Source organism: Pan troglodytes, chromosome 22 (assembly GCF_028858775.2).
Source record: "Pan troglodytes isolate AG18354 chromosome 22, NHGRI_mPanTro3-v2.0_pri, whole genome shotgun sequence".
Taxonomy (NCBI): Eukaryota; Metazoa; Chordata; class Mammalia; order Primates; family Hominidae; genus Pan; species Pan troglodytes.
Window position 1 is genome coordinate 22,450,930 of NC_072420.2, and position 12,265 is coordinate 22,463,194.

Below are 12,265 nucleotides of genomic sequence, written 5' to 3' on the forward strand. Positions count from 1 at the left end.
ATTAAATAGTCACATGTTCCCTGTAAATATGTACAACAATTTTGCATGCATAAAAATTTTCCAAAACCTTAGACTTTAGCGTGTCTATAACAAAAATATGAACTTCCAAAAAGTGGGTGTCATGTAATTTTAAATGTTAGCAAAGAATATATTTTACATTTTTATAGGTAACAATACAGATTGCTTTTTATAAAGAATGAATCACTTTTAAAAACTTGAAACCATTGTATCTGCTATACAGTGAGCACATAGAATGTATTTACTCATCAGGATTGATTTTAAAACCTGATTCTAATCCCTCCAACTTTAAAAGTCAGATATTTGTGAAAGAAATAGGGAACTTTTTTTTTTTTTTTTTTTTTTTTGGATGTTAGGAACGGTCATGGTTTTTTTTTCGATTTTTTTTTATTATTATACTTTAAGTTTTAGGGTACATGTGCACAATTTGCAGGTTTGTTACATATGTATACATGTGCCATGCTGGTGTGCTGCACCCATTAACTCGTCATTTAGCATTAGGTATATCTCCTAATGCTATCCCTCCTCCCTCCCCCCACCCCACAATAGTCCCTGGAGTGTGATGTTCCCCTTCCTGTGTCCATGTGTTCTCATTGTTCAGTTCCACCTATGAGTGAGAACAGGCGGTGTTTGGTTTTTTGTCCTTGTGATAGTTTGCTGAGAATGATGGTTTCCAGTTTCATCCATGTCCCTACAGAGGACATGAACTCTTCATTTTTTATGGCTGCATAGTATTCCATAGTGTATATGTGCCACATTTTCTTAATCCAGCCTATCGTTGTTGGACACTTGGGTTGGTTCCAAGTCTTTGCTATTGTGAATAGTGCCGCGATAAACATACGTGTGCATGTGTCTTTATAGCAGCATGATTTATAATCCTTTGGGCATATACCCAGTAATGGGATGGCTGGGTCAAATGGTATTTCTAGTTCTAGATCCCTGAGGAATCGCCACACTGACTTCCACAATGGTTGAACTAGTTTACAGTCCCACCAACAGTGTAAAAGTGTTCCTATTTCTCCACATCCTCTCCAGCACCTGTTGTTTCCTGACTTTTAAAAAATTAAATTATATTTCAAGTAAAGAGAGAATCCTGATGAAAAAATTAAAAAGCAAAACACTCTGAGAAAAAATGAACTATAATAATATATTTTAAACTTTTAGACTTGAAAGTACGAAGAGCTATCTTACTTCTGAAGGAAAATAGAAAATTGAAGGTTACATAAATTTGTTGAAAATATTTTATTTTGTAGGTATATGTTAATATTCTAGTTTTACCTCTAAAACTTAAAGATATAGAAATAACAACATATAGAATAAAAAATTCATACAAACCAGAAAGCCAGATATTGTTTATTTATTTATAAAATTTGCCATTATGTTTTACAAGACTGATAAGGAATCCTAAAATACATTTTAAAAAATAGTTTATGTAGCTCAAATGGAAAAAATGCGATTTACAGTCTTCTAAGACTAGGTAAAGTAATATCAGAAAATTATTGTAATATTATATTTTAACAGACTTAAAAGCATCTGTAAAGAAATTTTATAACCTTTTCAGGTAGAGATTTTATTTATAACTTTAATTTTATATTAAGTTCAGAAAAATGTTCATTTTTACTGCTGTATAAATATATTCTAAATATTAATGTCATTGATCGTAAAGGCCAAGAAGGGAAATTTTTAAGCTAATAATGTCAAATTATTATGTAACTTAGAGAACCTGCTATTCTCCAATTCAGGTTTTACTACATTGATAGAGAAGGGAGAAAAGAGATTACATGGAAGGAATTGATGGAAGAAGGCAGGGAGAAAAAAAATCAAGATAAGGGAGTTTAGAAATGTGAAGAGACTGTTATACCAGCAAACTAAATTATAAGAAAATGAAGTGTGCTAATTCTCACCAAAATGCATAGATAATAAATTGAAGAATCAACTGTACTAATAAGAAACATTCACTACTCAAATTAATTCCAAGCCTTTGGAAATTATGCAACTTTTCTTTAAATTAGTATATAATTTTATAAATAATTAGATATAGGATCAATATATGTATATATAATATTATTAATATTGATCCAGTATTGTATATTGCCATTTCGTAAATGATGTGTTTTTCGATTAGGTACAACTTAATAAATGACCAGAATTTTTAGGAGGGTGTATTAATATTTGGTATTTAAAACATTATGTTGATTAGGTTTAAATAATTCCATGAAATTCACAGGTAGTATTTAATGTGCATGTACCTTTGTATCTCACAATACTTACTGCAATATTGTTCATTGAAAAATATATTTGATTCCTATCCTTCTAGTGACTATATTAAATTACTGAGTTTTCTTCTGTCCAACCATAATAAAAATTAAAGTTTTTCATCAAAGCTGAGTTAGAAAATATTGGAAAATTTTTTGAATATTTTTCAGCAATTTTCCTAATATTCCAAATTTTATACAATTCCAGGCTAAGAATTTGTTTTAGAAAAAGGTGGATTCAGTTGAAATTGTAATGAAGATATAAAAATGATTCAGACAGTCAGCCTTAGATGGGAAATATGCATTTAAATATCAACATGTATAAATATGCTTTATTTTATGGTACTCTTATTTAATACTAATATTTGGTAGAAAACTTAATCTGTCCTGCAGAATCCTAACACTGAAACTGTACTGTGATTTTAAATAAGATGTAAGACATTTATTATATAAAAAATTAAATATTTCCTAATATATGAGGATACCACAATTTAAGATTTCATTGGCCCATTTGCCTTGTAAAAGGTCAAGATCATTTGGCATATGGTATTTTACAGTGTAAGAGAATACCTTACTTCCAAAGGGAATTAATTAGAGCCAAAATGTAGTGTGAAATTTTTGTACACATTCAGTGGTAATATAGGAAACAATTACTTTTTCAGCATTCAGAAACATTTTTTCCTTTTTTCCTCCCATTTGTCCTCCTTTCCTTCTTTTTTCCTTGCATTTTCCCTTTTTAATAACTCAGCCCTACATCAGAATGAGGTAGGCATCTGTGTAGGAGTAGGGTGAAGCACAGAAGCCTGGCATGGGGTGTGAAAGCCTGAGCAGAGTGAATGGAGTGGAAGGAGTGTTGCAGGGGTCCAGTGTTGAGTGTTGGGATCCAGAGAGGGTAAAAAGAGTGCCCACTTGCCAAGACAGAAACAGCAACCCAAAGAGGCTTGTTGGAGGCCATTCACCTAAGTGAAACAACTGAAAAACAGAAATTCAAATACTGCATGTTCTCACTTGTAAGTGGGAGCTTAACAGTGTGTACACACATGGAGAAATAGACACTGGAGACTCCCAAAGGTGGGAGGCTGGGAGAGAGGGGAAGATTGAAATATTACTTGTTGGATGCAATGTTCAATATTCTAGTGATGGATACACTAAAAGCCCAAACTTTGCTAGTACATAATATGTGATTGTAACAAAACCCCCTACACCTATAAAAATAATATAAAAATGAAATATTTTTGAAATGGAAGTAAAATGTATATGTGTTTGGTTTAAGTCAGTTAACCCTAAGCAAGGACTTTCCATTAAACCCTGACTTCCTATTAATGAGCAGGAGTTGACGTAGTCTTCTTTTACCTATCTCCTCTGTCTTTAGAACATTGGGAGGAAAAAGTAATCTTTCTATGTTGTTACAGAAATATGAAATATTTCACATATGTGCTTGATAATTTTGTTTTCTTAACTTTTAATCAAAATATTAACTAGAAATATAAGACAGACAAATACGTATATATTTTAAGACTTCACCATAAAGTTGGTTTTTAAAATGCACCTCCTAGGTGTTGATCCTGCTTTCTAGTAGGAAGCATTCTCTATTTGGATTAAAGTACATATCTTGAATCAAATTAAAGTTGTACAGCATGTAAGGCTAAATAAAAGTTTGACTATATAGTGTTATTTCTTCCTTACAATTTTCTACTTCCAAAAGATGATTATCTGACAAGGCATTCTGTATATTTATATGCATATTTATTATTTCTTTTCTTAAAAAATCATTACCCTACATTTTAAATATTATTATCAAGTAATTTCATTTATATATTTTTAAATTTCTTAATTTGTTTCATCATTGTTATATTTTTTAACTGTTGAACTTTTTTATATTAAACCTTAATCCTAAATAAAATAATCCCACCTTTGTTTCATTAATTGATGCAGGTTTCTGATAAAGTCACCTTCTCTTGAGCAATTTTATGGGAGGGACTTGGCTGTTAGCTGTCATCAGGTAGTATGTCCAGCCCCTGGGGAATGAGAGCCTCAGCTCTTTAAGAGTTTCTGTGCAGTCATTCCAAGAGGTACCTGGTAACAGTATTGTGACAACTAAGTGAGTTAATGCATTCAAGCACCCAGCACATGACAAGTACTCAACAAATATTAGGTAGGTATTATTATGGCCTCATTATAGTTCATATTGGTCACTTTTCTTTTGGATAGAAGTCAGTACCTTGATACCTCTTTAGTTATTATACATCAATCTAGACTTCAAGGACCAAGGCTTAGTAAAATGAAATAATGACCTTACTTATTCTGAACATTATACTTCTATTAAATAATGTTAAATTCATTTGACTTTTGTTATTTTTTTCCATTTAGGAGCTTGTACTACCAATTTTTTACACAAACTGCTATTAAGGGAGGTCTCTGATACTGTGCTTCACAATTGATTTTTTTTAACCTCAGTTCAGGACTCTATACTTACCCCTATTAAATCTCATCTTGTCAGTTTTGACTCATTTTTTAACCTACTGAAACCCTGTCAAATTCAATATTTTAGCTCTTTTTTTCAGGATTGATTTAAGTCACAAGTACAATATCATGAAGCACTCATCTGTATTTTAACCAGAGTCAGGATTAGCCTGTATAAGTCATCCTTGAGAACAGAGATTGGCTTACAGGTTAAACTGGATCAATTGAATAGAATTCTAAGATATGGAATTATGGCCGATCTACTGGTCTGTGTACCTAGATTTTATCTTAGCCAGACCTTTGCTCCATAACACTTGAAAGCATGTTAAAATTAGTTCATTTGGTATCACACTTTCCTCACCTAAATATAACGCCAGGATTCTTTAACATAATCAGTTTTATGATCTAGCCTGGACAAGTCTACATCTTGATTTTTCAAAGAACTCATTAAGCAAACAGTGATATTCAGAAACTATTCATAATATATTCTTGATTTTCTCATTCTCATATTGCTATGAAGGAAAGGAAATCAGGATAACTTGACATTATTTTCAGAGAATCCATGTTTGCATCAATTCCTAATCACTTTTTAATTCATTCACTCAAAAAATATAATGAATTTCTAGTAGGTACTACACATTGTTCTAGATCTTGGGAATCTGAAGGTAAATAATACATGGCATCTGGTCTTTACACATAAGTTGGAGTTCAAAAGATATAAGGTTGCTGTAGAAGTGTGAATCAAAGGTTTGGGAGAACAAAAATGAATTCTGATTGGAGTTCTTGGAAAAGGCTTTCCAAAGGTGTCAACTTTTGAATTGAGTCTGAAAGAGGGAGTAGAAACAGGTCCAGGGAAGAAGAAAGGGAAAGACTCAAAGAAACATCAAGGTTACACTTGTACGTAGGCACTATGCTCTGAAAGGATGGGACTGTTAATGAGTAAGGCATTTAATGAAAGACTGGAAGGGTATATTGTATGAGAAGACCAGTGTTGGTAATGTGCGTAGAGAGGTAGAGAGAAGTTAAGTTATAGATCTTAAAAACATTCATCATGTTTGCAGGGCAAGGTGGTTTACGCCTGTAATACCAGCACTTTGGGAAGCCGAGGCGGGTGGATCATCTAAGGTCAGGAGTCTGAGACCAGCCTGGCCAACATGGTGAAACCCCATCTCTACTAAAAATACAAAAAAATATTAGCCGGGTGTGGTGATGGGTGCCTGTAATCCCAGCTACTCGGGAGGCTGAGGCAGGAGAATTGCTTGAACCCAGGAGGCGGAAGTTGCAGTGAGCCGAGATCACACCATTACACTCTAGCCTGGGCGACAAAAGCGAGACTCTTCCTCCTCCTCCAAAAAAAAAAAAAAAATCATCATGTTTACATTCTGTCTGGTATACAACGAGGGAAATTTGGAGATTTTTATTCATAAAGCAACATAATTCATGTATCTTAGAAAATTATCTTGGTGGTGTTCTAGAGACAGATTTCAACATAGAATAAAATGTACGTATGTAACTAACCTGCACGTTGTGTACATACCCTAAAATTTAAAGTATAATAAAAAAAAAGTGACACAACTGCCAATTTCCAAATTTCTCCAAATATCTAAAATATATAAATTTAAACTCAAACACTCTAATGTTCACTCTTCAAAATTTTTTTCTGGCTCATAATAGCTCTAAATTGAATGTTTGAATGGTTCATTGTGTTATATTTGATTTGCTTATGAGCCATTGTTGAAATGCCCAGTACTAAAGATAAGTGAATCTGGGTGTCCGTGAGTTGTGAGAAGGGTCAAGACATACTCATATTTGGAGGAAATAATTTCCATTGATATCTTGGTAGTGAATGAACACTGCTATGGAGAATATTAGAGGTAAAAATGGGAAAACCAACGTCAGATCTCTGGACGACTTCAGTTTAATTCATGGATGTATAAGAACAAAAAAAAATGAAAGAAATTTTTCAGGGAGATAGTGTATCTATTTTGAAGGACAAATGTAAATATAATTGGTCAAATATTGTGAAAAAGTCTAAATAATAATTTGGATTTGGCAATTGGTAAAAACTAGGTGAGCAGTGAAATGAGAAGGAATTTACAGCATTTCAGATGTATTGCAGGTTGGCTATATAATATTAGATTAAGCTCACAATGTTTCTTGCTCTATTCTGGATGCTATAGCAAAATATATTAGACTCTGTAATGTATTACCAACATAAATATATTGCTTACAGTTCTAGGGGCTGGGAAATTCAAGATCAAGGCACCATTAGATTTGGTTTTTGGTGTAGGTCCAATAACCAAATTGTTTTTATAGATGGTGCCTTCTGTGTTTCCTTATATGGTGAAAGGGGCAAACATACTTCATTCAGCCTCTTTTATGGGGGCACTAATCTTATTCTCGAGGGTGGATGTCTCATGACTTTATCACATCCCAAAAGACCCCACCTCTTAATAATATATTCAACATATAAAATGTGGAGGGAAACCAGCATTCAAACCACAGCATGATCGAAACAAGAAAAATGTATATAAAACGTTATAGAAGTAAGGTAGCCACTCAAAACAGAAATAGATAGAACCTATCTCAGCATAGAAGTCCTTGAGTTGTAAGCAATTATGGTGACATTGCATGTAACAGTGTTACTGGATCTAGGAAATTCAGTTACTTATGTTCCAATTCTTTTAGTATTTGAGACTTTTACCAGATAGAAATTGATGAGGAAATCAAGCAGAAACTGATTTATGATAAAGAACAAGCTGGTTATGAAATCACTGGAAAGGCAGAGAAAAGACCAAAGACAGCCACCAATATTCTACCTTCAAGGTCACAAAATAGCATAAGCGTGGTCCACATGTGAAGTCTGCAATGACTAACTAGAGGTCAGGAAGCCCTCCTGCCAAGTTACCCCTCAGCTAATAATCACAGCCACACCACTCCAGAAACTGGATGAATAGGCTGTGGAATGGGGAGTTCGGATGCTACTCTCATTCATATCTGCAGAGCCTCTTGTCCATGTGCACCTCCTGAGAAAAGTGGGACTGACATTCACACCCCTCCAGCATTCTAAACTGTATACATGTACCTTTCATTCTAGATTCACTACATGAAACTTAGAACCATAGCAGCAAGTGAGTCTAGGAAATGAAGATTTTAGCCTGCAATTTCTTATGATAAACAGGAGTGTCTTAAATCATGTAATTTGACTCTGAGTGTTAATAGAAAAATATCTAGGATAGGGTTTAAAACACCATTCTGAAATAATATTCATGCTAGCACTTCCTTTTAAAAGAGAGTTTACAAAAATCAAACTCTTCAGATTCCTGGATCTAAGTTTAGCAACACCACAGCCTCATATGTGTAAAAAGAGCACAGTTAGTGTCTATGAACTATGCGTGCTGGGAGAGCAAATTCTCAGAAATAAAGATGTTGGGGCAGAAATTAGAAATAATCTATTGAAACAGAGTAACAAAGAACAAAAGAAGAGTATGTTTCCTGAGAAGAAAGTGGGATTGAAAAAAGAAAGAGATCTTTATAATTCACAGTAATAAGACTGAGAAGAAAGAATAAAATTCCAAAGAAGAAGAAACAGGAAGAGAAGAGCTATCTGATAAAGAAAAATTTTGGAGAAGACAAAAGGAAAAGACATGTCATTCAGAGATGAAGGGTTTAGTCTTGGAAAATAAGAAGATAGAGTTCCATTATCAGTTAATCAAGACGTGATAGCTGTCCAAGACATTGGTTACATTGAAGCATTACTCACAATAGCCAAGATAGCCAAGATATAAAGATGTACAGCATGATCTCACTTATATGTGGAATTCTAAAACAGTGAAAGCCATAGAAACAGAGAAAAATGGTAGTTGCCAGGGGCTGGGGAGTGGGAGAAATGGGAAGATGTTGGACAAAGATTAAAAAGTTTCAGTTATGCAAGATGAATAGCTTCTGGGAGTTTAATAAACACAAGTTCATTCAGTGACTCCAGAGATTGTATCCATCTGACTCCTAGGTCATGGCACCAACTCCTTGCCATTACACACCTCAAAAAATTCTGAGCTGAACATCGATATTGTATCCATTACCTGCCATTTGACTAAAACATTGATACATGTCAATGGATACAAAAGTATGTAATAGAAGGAGGCTGATGATCATGGAGGGATAGAAAAAATTACAATGACTGACATTTGCTAAGAGTTTTAACGTATTCTAGGGTTTAAGTGCTCAACATTACCTGATATTTCCAACAACACTCGCCGTGGTACTATTCTAATCTCCATTTGAGAGAGAAAACTACTTCGATGTGAAAAGATTAAGGGCTGTAGTTGACAAAAGTGGCAAGTCCAGGTCTTGAATCCATGGACTCTCATGACATATCCAGTCTCTTAATCCAGCACTTTGCCAGCACTGTTAGAGGTGAAGAGAAAGGGTAATTAAACAAATAAGTATTTGCACAATTGCTTTTCTATTCATTTATTCATTCATTGAGTGGTGAATGGTATTCATCAATTTTTGGGATATAAGATACTAGAAAATAGTTTAGAAAAATATGGTAACAATGAAGGAATAATAGTGTGTAAAACTGAGCATCCGATATGAGCCTCAGTTGAAATATTGGGCTGTGTCTGAAAGTCTTTTAGAGTAGACCAGTATATTTGCATACACCCAGTGCATTAGATAATCCAGGATCCTGAACATGAGGCTGAAAAGATCGAGACTAATGTTGTAATGAAAATGAAGCTCCTGAATACCATTGCAGGGAAGTGATGTGATCAGAGTGGTTCTTTACAAAGATTGATTTTGCATTTGCATGCCTCGTGCATTGATGTTTTTGTTAGACATCCAATAGAAAAGGAAGCCAAGAGCCACTAATGGCATCACAGGAAAAGTCAGATAGGGCCAGGGCTTGGGAGGTAACAGAGGAAATGGGAAGGAAGAAATAGATACAAGAATTATAATGCAGGAATTATTAAAATAGTGTTTTGACTGATTGTGATGTATAAGATAGATAGGAATCAAGGGTGAAGACAATTACAGATTACAGAAAAATCCAGAAAGTGAAGAGAAGAATTAGAGATGTTGATTCTAGGCACATCTGACACTATTCACTTAGATATGTTCTGTATCTTTGTATATAATTTTTCATTACTGAAATATTTAATTCATCAAGTATTTCCTGAGAACTTACTATATTCCAGTCACTTTGTTCTATGTTACAAGTATCTATCTGTATGCATGTATAAATACATGTGTGCGAATGTGTGTTTGTAAAGTGTTTTATCTCTTTCCTCAAGAAACTTACAATTTAGTAGTCAGTTGACAGTTGGACTTATAAAACCAAAATGTAAAAAATATTTAGAAAGAGAATGAAAGTCATAAGCATGCTTTTGCTTTAAAAGAAGTAATAGAAATAAGAGGCCAGTGGAAAATAATATGAAAAAAAGGCTACAGTAAGTGCCAGCAGATCTGAAAACGGACTATATAACTAGAAGAGACTAGGCACTGGCCCATATTTTGATGATGGTGGCTTTGTGCTGAAAAAAAAAAAAGGGCTCTTCTTTCTCTGCAGGTGCACCATGTCAGGGTGCACAGTTTGTGAATGGTGCAACCTCTGCAGTCAGAGTAAAAACAATCATGTTTATACCATATATTCAAAGATGGAAGCCCAAGAGGATAGATAATATCTCCTTCTCATCCCCCAGAATATACTACCTTCACTTTTGACACATGTCCCCAAACTGGAGTGTAATGCCTATGACATCCAACTTAGACCTAATGTACATTAGGGAATCAGCCACTCAGCACAGATTGAAGAATTGGCATTTTTTAAGGGGATCCGTGTGCATTTGTTTGCCTTTCTCCTATACTTTGGATCAAACTTATAAGTAAATTTTGGATCAAACCTACAGCTGAAAAGACATGCAGATTTACCTGGAGATTAAGGAAACATGAAAATTATTAGAATATTTGAAGGCCAAAACATTATTTAGATATCTTAAAATTTGTATTTCCAGATATGATTTTAATAGTTCTAAGACTTTTGGATGCATCAGAATTCTACAAGTGTGTTCGAACCTTAGAGTTGTAACATCATGTACTTCATAGGCTCTCTAAATAATTTACAGTTTCTAATTAGAGTTGAAATATATGCTGTGGCATTTCTTTACAGTATTCACATGTGAAAGGCCGTAAAGCTGTGCTCCTGGCTCTTGCTCAGTACTATTTATAAGGCATATTTTTATATGACCTACAGTGACCTTTTTTAACTCTAGCAAAAAGAGTACATTTGACTTTTGACTGCCATATGAGATTTTTTATTTGTATTTATTTATTTTTGAGATAGAGTCTCTCTCTGTTGCCCAGGCTGGATTTGCAGGGGCATGATCTCAACTCACTGCAACTTCTACCTCCTAGGTTCAACGAATTCTCCTGCTTCAGCCTCCCAAGCAGCTGGAATCACAGGCACACTCCACTACACCCGGCTATTTTTTTTATTTTTGTGGAAACAGGGTTTCACCATGTTGACCAGGCTGGTCTCAAACTCCTGACCTCAAGTAATCTGCCCACCTCAGCTTCCAAAGTGCAGTGATTACAGTTGTAAGCCATCATGCCCAGCCCCAATTTTATGTAAATGACTGATATAAGAATTGAAATTCACATGTACTGCATATTTATCAGTCAAGTTTATATATATATATTAGCCCATTCTCACACTGCTATGAAGAAATATCTGAGACTGGATAATTTATAAAGGACAGAAATTTAATTGACTCACAGTTCTGCATTCCTGGGGAGGCCTCAGGAAACTTACAATTATGCTGAAAGGCAAAGGAGAAGCAGGCACCTTCACAGGGCGGCAGAACAGAGTGAGTGCCAGCAGGGGAAATGCCAGACCTTTATAAAAACGGGAAGAGCCAGACCATTTATAAAACAATCATATCTCATGAGACTTATTCATTATCATGAGAACAGCATGGAGAAACCGCCCCCATGATTCAGTTACCTCCACCTGGTTCCACCCTTGACACATGGGGATTATGGGAATTAAAAATCAAGGTGAGGCCAGGCACTGTGGCTCACTCCTGTAATCCCAGCACTTTGGGAGGCCAAGGTGGGCAGATCACGAGGTTAAAAGATTGAGACCATCCTGGCCAACATGGTGAAACCCTATCTCTACTAAAAATACAAAAATTAGCTGGGCATGGTGGTGCGCACCTGTAGTCCCAGCTACTCTGGAGGCTGAAGCAGGAGAATGGCATGAACCCGGGGGAGGCTGAGGTTGCAGTGAGCTGAGATCATGCCACTGCACTCCAGCCTGGTCAGAAAACGAAACTCCGTCTCAAAAAAAAAAAAAAAAAAAAAAAAAAAAATTCAAGGTGAGATTTGTGTGGGGACACAGAGCCAAACGATATAATATATGTGTGTGTGTGTGTGTGTGTGTGTGTGTGTGTGTATATACATATATATATATTCCCTCTCTGAAAAAAAATTATTTTTTATCCAAAGTTTAAGATTATTTCAGATGTGAT

General features: G+C 34.8%; 1 protein-coding gene across 5 annotated transcripts in view; it reads left to right on the forward strand.

Annotated features, from left to right (window-relative positions):
• The window catches only part of NCAM2 (neural cell adhesion molecule 2), a 548,173-nt gene that overhangs the window by 422,940 nt on the left and 112,968 nt on the right, over positions 1-12,265 (forward strand). The window lies entirely within an intron of this gene.